The sequence below is a fragment of the Biomphalaria glabrata genome, chromosome 5 (assembly GCF_947242115.1).
Source record: "Biomphalaria glabrata chromosome 5, xgBioGlab47.1, whole genome shotgun sequence".
Classification (NCBI taxonomy): Eukaryota; Metazoa; Mollusca; class Gastropoda; family Planorbidae; genus Biomphalaria; species Biomphalaria glabrata.
Window position 1 is genome coordinate 3,134,560 of NC_074715.1, and position 9,292 is coordinate 3,143,851.

Sequence of the window (9,292 nt, forward strand, 5' to 3'; positions counted from 1 at the left end):
TGTTTTTCTGAGTTTTTTTTTTTCGATTGTGTTTTTGTTTTCCTAAGTGATGTTTCAGTGTTTCATATATTATTACTGCTGCACTTAACCTTAATGTACTAAACAAAAGGTTAAAGGTTTTAGACCCTGCCATCTATGGCGCCCTATGATGTAAAGTTCGTCTGTTGTGCCAATGTTAACGAGAGTATCATGTGGCCAGCAAAACGACAAAACGCTTAAGAATTTTGAGCATCCATTAAAGTTGGGCGGACTTTAAAGCGTCGCAAGAGCCCCAGTTTTAACCGAGATTTCTGAAGCCAAGCGCTTACCATTTGGCCACCATGCCTCCTAAACAATTTTGGTTTCTATTAACGTAATGTAAATCTTTAAAATGTCTTACACACATAATGAACAATACGTTAACTGTACCACAGAGTGCAAGTTTTTATCCTAATGTGAGGGAACAAATTAATGGGTGTAGGGGGTTCTACTCAGTTTTTTTTTAAAGGGTTATATCAAAGCACTCTTCATATCTGTCTGGTACAATTTTTTTTTAAATTTCTTCTTGAGTGAAGATGAAACTTTGAACCAATCATTGAACCAATTAAACAAAACCCTAATGAATCAATTTATTACAGATAATTAAATAATTTTTATACCAAAATCGAAAAATAAATCTACAGTATTGAGATATATGGATGTGGATAAGGAGTTCGTCCCCTTAGATAAGCGTTGTTCTTTTTTAAAGTATTTCTTACAATTTTGCTTGTTGTCATAGCTTTACTTGAGTATTATCAATATGAAAATATTTGGACTAGAATTCGCAAGTTTGAAAGTATGGGAATAATTCATTTTGTTTAAAGGTCCAAAACAAGTTCTGATAATTACTAAAATTAAGTGTTGTGCTATTTTTTTTTAAAAAGTAATTGTGATTTTTTTATTTCGAATGGCTGAATTTTAATATTTAAAATTATTTAGTAGAAAGTGTATATTTTTGTTATCGTCTGATATGGGTTAGGGTAATCTGGTGAAAGAAGCTTATCGCGCCTCAAGCTAATGAAGAGTTACTTGAGGTCAACAACTCTCAAAGATAGATTAAAACATTTGGATATTCTTGCTATTGAGCGTTATCTATGTAGGAAACAGAATTATTATGATATACTGTATTACTTCGCTACACTCAAGGCTCGTAAAGTTCGTAGTAAAGAATGAATAAAATGCATAGACGAATTTATTTTCTAATACAAACTCTTAAATTTCACAAATTATCCGCATCCCTACCCAAACTTGGCCCTGCGAAATCCGTTTCGCATAGGGCCCTGCTATTAAGTAACTGGTAAATATACATAGTAGATTACTTGTTCTCTTTCCATGACTTCTTGGTCACAATGGTTAAGTCCGGCCCTGCTATTTAGTGTTTGTAAAATGTTTTTTTTTTTTGTCAAATGTTTCACATGTTTCGGATGTTCTTTCAGAGTTGAAGCTTGTTTTTTACTTCCTAGTTCAAACCTCCCACAGGGCCAAGGGGAATGGGAACGGGCAGGGTTTGAACCTGGAACTATCGATAAATCCAAACGACAGTCCAGCGCGCAAACCACACGACCAGGCAGCCATCCAGTTTGTTAATCTAGTATAGCATGTTAATAAAAGATTTAAAATCATCTTGGTGATTTATCTGACTGATCTAGGCTAGCCATTGTTTGAAGGTAATGCCACCAGGGGAAGAGCATATGTACGAATTTATCCAGGCAAAAGAAATATGAATTTATCTTTGTGTTTTTCTGAGTTTTTTTTTCGATTGTGTTTTTGTTTTTGTAAGTGATGTTTCAGTGTTTCATATATTAGTACTGCAGAGCTTAACCTAAATTTACTAAACAAAAGGTTAAAGGTTTTAGACCCTGCGGTCTACGGAGCCCTATGATGTAAAGTTTGTCTGTTGTGCCAATGTTAACGAGAGTATCATGTGGCCAGCAAAACGACAAAACGCTTAAGAATGTTGGGCATCCATTAAAGTTGGGCGGACTTTAAAGCGTCGCAAGAGCCCCAGTTTTAACCGAGATTTCTGAAGCCAAGCGCTTACCATTTGGCCACCATGCCTCCTATACAATTTTGGTTTCTATTAACGTAATGTAAATCTTTAAAATGTCATAGGCATATAAGGAACAATACGTTAACTGTACCACAGAGTGCAAGTTTTTATCCTAATGTTAGGGAACAAATTAAATGGGTGTAGGGGGTTCTACTCAGTTTTTTTTTTTAAAGGTTTATATCAAAGCACTCTTCATATCTGTCTGGTACAATTTTTTTTTTTTTTTATTTCTTCTTGAGTGAAGATGAAACTTTGAACCAATCATTGAACCAATTAAACAAAACCCTAATGAATCAATTTATTACATATAATTAAATAATTTTTATACCAAAATCGAAAAATAAATCTACAGTATTGAGATATATGGATGTGGATAAGGAGTTCGTCCCCTTAGATAAGCGTTGTTCTTTTTTAAAGTATTTCTTACAATTTTGCTTGTTGTCATAGCTTTACTTGAGTATTATCAATATGAAAATATTTGGACTAGAATTCGCAAGTTTGAAAGTATGGGAATAATTCATTTTGTTTAAAGGTCCAAAACAAGTTCTGATAATTACTAAAATTAAGTGTTGTGCTATTTTTTTTTAAAAAGTAATTGTGATTTTTTTATTTCGAATGGCTGAATTTTAATATTTAAAATTATTTAGTAGAAAGTGTATATTTTTGTTATCGTCTGATATGGGTTAGGGTAATCTGGTGAAAGAAGCTTATCGCGCCTCAAGCTAATGAAGAGTTACTTGAGGTCAACAACTCTCAAAGATAGATTAAAACATTTGGATATTCTTGCTATTGAGCGTTATCTATGTAGGAAACAGAATTATTATGATATACTGTATTACTTCGCTACACTCAAGGCTCGTAAAGTTCGTAGTAAAGAATGAATAAAATGCATAGACGAATTTATTTTCTAATACAAACTCTTAAATTTCACAAATTATCCGCATCCCTACCCAAACTTGGCCCTGCGAAATCCGTTTCGCATAGGGCCCTGCTATTAAGTAACTGGTAAATATACATAGTAGATTACTTGTTCTCTTTCCATGACTTCTTGGTCACAATGGTTAAGTCCGGCCCTGCTATTTAGTGTTTGTAAAATGTTTTTTTTTTTGTCAAATGTTTCACATGTTTCGGATGTTCTTTCAGAGTTGAAGCTTGTTTTTTACTTCCTAGTTCAAACCTCCCACAGGGCCAAGGGGAATGGGAACGGGCAGGGTTTGAACCTGGAACTATCGATAAATCCAAACGACAGTCCAGCGCGCAAACCACACGACCAGGCAGCCATCCAGTTTGTTAATCTAGTATAGCATGTTAATAAAAGATTTAAAATCATCTTGGTGATTTATCTGACTGATCTAGGCTAGCCATTGTTTGAAGGTAATGCCACCAGGGGAAGAGCATATGTACGAATTTATCCAGGCAAAAGAAATATGAATTTATCTTTGTGTTTTTCTGAGTTTTTTTTTCGATTGTGTTTTTGTTTTTGTAAGTGATGTTTCAGTGTTTCATATATTAGTACTGCAGAGCTTAACCTAAATTTACTAAACAAAAGGTTAAAGGTTTTAGACCCTGCGGTCTACGGAGCCCTATGATGTAAAGTTTGTCTGTTGTGCCAATGTTAACGAGAGTATCATGTGGCCAGCAAAACGACAAAACGCTTAAGAATGTTGGGCATCCATTAAAGTTGGGCGGACTTTAAAGCGTCGCAAGAGCCCCAGTTTTAACCGAGATTTCTGAAGCCAAGCGCTTACCATTTGGCCACCATGCCTCCTATACAATTTTGGTTTCTATTAACGTAATGTAAATCTTTAAAATGTCATAGGCATATAAGGAACAATACGTTAACTGTACCACAGAGTGCAAGTTTTTATCCTAATGTTAGGGAACAAATTAAATGGGTGTAGGGGGTTCTACTCAGTTTTTTTTTTTAAAGGTTTATATCAAAGCACTCTTCATATCTGTCTGGTACAATTTTTTTTTTTTTTTTATTTCTTCTTGAGTGAAGATGAAACTTTGAACCAATCATTGAACCAATTAAACAAAACCCTAATGAATCAATTTATTACATATAATTAAATAATTTTTATACCAAAATCGAAAAATAAATCTACAGTATTGAGATATATGGATGTGGATAAGGAGTTCGTCCCCTTAGATAAGCGTTGTTCTTTTTTAAAGTATTTCTTACAATTTTGCTTGTTGTCATAGCTTTACTTGAGTATTATCAATATGAAAATATTTGGACTAGAATTCGCAAGTTTGAAAGTATGGGAATAATTCATTTTGTTTAAAGGTCCAAAACAAGTTCTGATAATTACTAAAATTAAGTGTTGTGCTATTTTTTTTTAAAAAGTAATTGTGATTTTTTTATTTCGAATGGCTGAATTTTAATATTTAAAATTATTTAGTAGAAAGTGTATATTTTTGTTATCGTCTGATATGGGTTAGGGTAATCTGGTGAAAGAAGCTTATCGCGCCTCAAGCTAATGAAGAGTTACTTGAGGTCAACAACTCTCAAAGATAGATTAAAACATTTGGATATTCTTGCTATTGAGCGTTATCTATGTAGGAAACAGAATTATTATGATATACTGTATTACTTCGCTACACTCAAGGCTCGTAAAGTTCGTAGTAAAGAATGAATAAAATGCATAGACGAATTTATTTTCTAATACAAACTCTTAAATTTCACAAATTATCCGCATCCCTACCCAAACTTGGCCCTGCGAAATCCGTTTCGCATAGGGCCCTGCTATTAAGTAACTGGTAAATATACATAGTAGATTACTTGTTCTCTTTCCATGACTTCTTGGTCACAATGGTTAAGTCCGGCCCTGCTATTTAGTGTTTGTAAAATGTTTTTTTTTTTGTCAAATGTTTCACATGTTTCGGATGTTCTTTCAGAGTTGAAGCTTGTTTTTTACTTCCTAGTTCAAACCTCCCACAGGGCCAAGGGGAATGGGAACGGGCAGGGTTTGAACCTGGAACTATCGATAAATCCAAACGACAGTCCAGCGCGCAAACCACACGACCAGGCAGCCATCCAGTTTGTTAATCTAGTATAGCATGTTAATAAAAGATTTAAAATCATCTTGGTGATTTATCTGACTGATCTAGGCTAGCCATTGTTTGAAGGTAATGCCACCAGGGGAAGAGCATATGTACGAATTTATCCAGGCAAAAGAAATATGAATTTATCTTTGTGTTTTTCTGAGTTTTTTTTTCGATTGTGTTTTTGTTTTTGTAAGTGATGTTTCAGTGTTTCATATATTAGTACTGCAGAGCTTAACCTAAATTTACTAAACAAAAGGTTAAAGGTTTTAGACCCTGCGGTCTACGGAGCCCTATGATGTAAAGTTTGTCTGTTGTGCCAATGTTAACGAGAGTATCATGTGGCCAGCAAAACGACAAAACGCTTAAGAATGTTGGGCATCCATTAAAGTTGGGCGGACTTTAAAGCGTCGCAAGAGCCCCAGTTTTAACCGAGATTTCTGAAGCCAAGCGCTTACCATTTGGCCACCATGCCTCCTATACAATTTTGGTTTCTATTAACGTAATGTAAATCTTTAAAATGTCATAGGCATATAAGGAACAATACGTTAACTGTACCACAGAGTGCAAGTTTTTATCCTAATGTTAGGGAACAAATTAAATGGGTGTAGGGGGTTCTACTCAGTTTTTTTTTTTAAAGGTTTATATCAAAGCACTCTTCATATCTGTCTGGTACAATTTTTTTTTTTTTTTTATTTCTTCTTGAGTGAAGATGAAACTTTGAACCAATCATTGAACCAATTAAACAAAACCCTAATGAATCAATTTATTACATATAATTAAATAATTTTTATACCAAAATCGAAAAATAAATCTACAGTATTGAGATATATGGATGTGGATAAGGAGTTCGTCCCCTTAGATAAGCGTTGTTCTTTTTTAAAGTATTTCTTACAATTTTGCTTGTTGTCATAGCTTTACTTGAGTATTATCAATATGAAAATATTTGGACTAGAATTCGCAAGTTTGAAAGTATGGGAATAATTCATTTTGTTTAAAGGTCCAAAACAAGTTCTGATAATTACTAAAATTAAGTGTTGTGCTATTTTTTTTTAAAAAGTAATTGTGATTTTTTTATTTCGAATGGCTGAATTTTAATATTTAAAATTATTTAGTAGAAAGTGTATATTTTTGTTATCGTCTGATATGGGTTAGGGTAATCTGGTGAAAGAAGCTTATCGCGCATCAAGCTAATGAAGAATTACTTGAGGTCAACAACTCTCAAAGATAGATTAAAACATTTGGATATTCTTGCTATTGAGCGTTATCTATGTAGGAAACAGAATTATTATGATATACTGTATTACTTCGCTACACTCAAGGCTCGTAAAGTTCGTAGTAAAGAATGAATAAAATGCATAGACGAATTTATTTTCTAATACAAACTCTTAAATTTCACAAATTATCCGCATCCCTACCCAAACTTGGCCCTGCGAAATCCGTTTCGCATAGGGCCCTGCTATTAAGTAACTGGTAAATATACATAGTAGATTACTTGTTCTCTTTCCATGACTTCTTGGTCACAATGGTTAAGTCCGGCCCTGCTATTTAGTGTTTGTAAAATGTTTGTTTTTTTTGTCAAATGTTTCACATGTTAATCGGATGTTCTTTCAGAGTTGAAGCTTGTTTTTTACTTCCTAGTTCAAACCTCCCTCAGGGCCAAGGGGAATGGGAACGGGCAGGGTTTGAACCTGGAACTATCGATAAATCCAAACGACTGTCCAGGCAGCCATCCGTAATGACGGGTGAAAAAATACTTGTTCTCCCTCTTTTTTTCCTGAACCGTGCTCTGTATCACCTAGATAGATATTACAGAGTGGATTACTTGTTTCCCCCCCCCCCACCCCCTTTTTTTTAACGAGAGGTAGAAATAAAAAAAAAAGTGATATTTCTTGGTTACAACGGTCCGGCCCTGCTATTTTGTGAATACCAGTTCTTCCCCCCACCCTTTTCTTGTTGTTTTTTTTTTGGTGGGGTGGGTATCCTCAGAGAGTGGTCTTTCCTTTACTTCTTCTTATTTCTTCTCGTCCAAACTCTTGAGCCACGAAGAGAATTATATATATATATAGATAAGTCGATAAGATAAACTATTATATAAAGGGGAGTAATCCAGGGCGACATCACAAAAATTGCAAAAAAATGAACAGTTGTAGGCGCTGACCTCAAGCATTAAATATCAAGAATCGTATAATCAAAAAGTCCTTCGATATTTTTTTCTGTATGGTCTCTTACTTATCTATAAATGATATTACAAACAAGAAAAATATAAAAATAATAACTTAAAAGAAATACAATATCTCCTTAATACATCTTTTTATATTTTTTTATTATAGCTTATATGCAGCGCTACTTTCATGCTTTCATAGCACGCTCTGAGCGCTTTGGTCCAATCTCATTTGTGGACCGGGGGGGGGGGGGGAGGGGGTTTCTATGTTAAGTGTACTTAGCCTCTCGACCACGCTTCCAAACTTGTAGAGTGATTGTTCTGCTCTAAACATATTACACAATAATAATCTATATTATCCATATGAGAATTTGTCTTACCATTTGTGCACTACATCAAACTTAAAACATTAGAGGAATGTAACATTCTTTCTCTCGCAACAACATGCACAAAAGAGAAATTCTGGTTAAGCTAGTGAATAAAACTTCTAGATTTTAGAATATTTGTATGTTAACCCTTTAGATCTAGACTTAAAGAAAGTGTCCAAAATATTCCAGAACAATCAAGCTGTTCTAGTTCTCGAGAAAAATAGCCGAAAACGTTTAAAAACAAAAAAAAAAAAGAAAAAGAAATGTTCTATATGTCAAGCCAAAATAAAATTATGTTCTTTTTATAAGTTTTAGCGGTCAAACCAGAGTTTTCCCAGTGTGGCCAACGAGATAGTAATTCTTTTCCCAACGATCTACGTCAACTGTCGAATTTCTGGGGAAATCGTTACAGATTTTATCTTTTAAAATACACGACGTTACTTAAAAAAAAAAAAAAAAAGATGATTACGTCCTACGCGTCATGCATCTAGAAATTCATGTTAACCAGTGACTTAAATTCTGCCAAGTCACTGGTTTTCCTGGCTGGCTCAGGCAACCTATTCCATGCTTTAATAGCAAAAGGGAAGAAAGAGCATTAGTACATATTAGTCCTAGCATATCGAACGAGGAATGTGCTTTTATCTGAATAGTTATTTGTTTCTGAGAATGAAGCCCACCTACGGTTTGCCCAGGTTAAACGAATATGTTAATTGAGGTGACCAGACACTTCCTTATACGAGACATTTCATCATTATAACAACTCACCATTAGGGTTAGGGTTAGGTTTAGGGTTAGGGTTAACTTAATTACACCTAAATGTACTTATGTTTGCTACATGCACTTTATGCAAATGATGAAATGTTGCAATGATGAAATGTTGCAATGATGAAATGTTGTTGCAATGATGAAATGTTGCAATGATGAAATGTTGCAATGATGAAATGTTGTTGCAATGATGAAATGTTGTTGCAATGATGAAATGTTGTTGCAATGATGAAATGTTGCAATGATGAAATGTTGCAATGATGAAATGTTGCAATGATGAAATGTTGCAATGATGAAATGTTGTTGCAATGATGAAATGTTGTTGCAATGATGAAATGTTGTTGCAATGATGAAATGTTGTTGCAATGATGAAATGTTGTTGCAATGATGAAATGTTGCAATGATGAAATGTTGTTGCAATGATGAAATGTTGTTGCAATGATGAAATGTTGTTGCAATGATGAAATGTTGTTGCAATGATGAAATGTTGTTGCAATGATGAAATGTTGTTGCAATGATGAAATGTTGTTGCAATGATGAAATGTTGCAATGATGAAATGTTGCAATGATGAAATGTTGTTGCAATGATGAAATGTTGTTGCAATGATGAAATGTTGCAATGATGAAATGTCTCGTAGGATGAGATGTCAGGGAACCGTTAATTGAATACAGGTATTCTAAATAAAGAACAACCTTTTATTGAAAAAGAAAATCCCTAATATAACCTTTAATAGCTAATTAATTTCAGCTTTTTTTTTATATAAAAAAAGGAAAATCTTATATCCATCCTTTTTTCATCCTCCTCCTAGAAAAAAATCTGACTTTTCGAATATTTTAGTATGCCTTTTGATCTAGATTTAGAAGATACCATTAGGAATG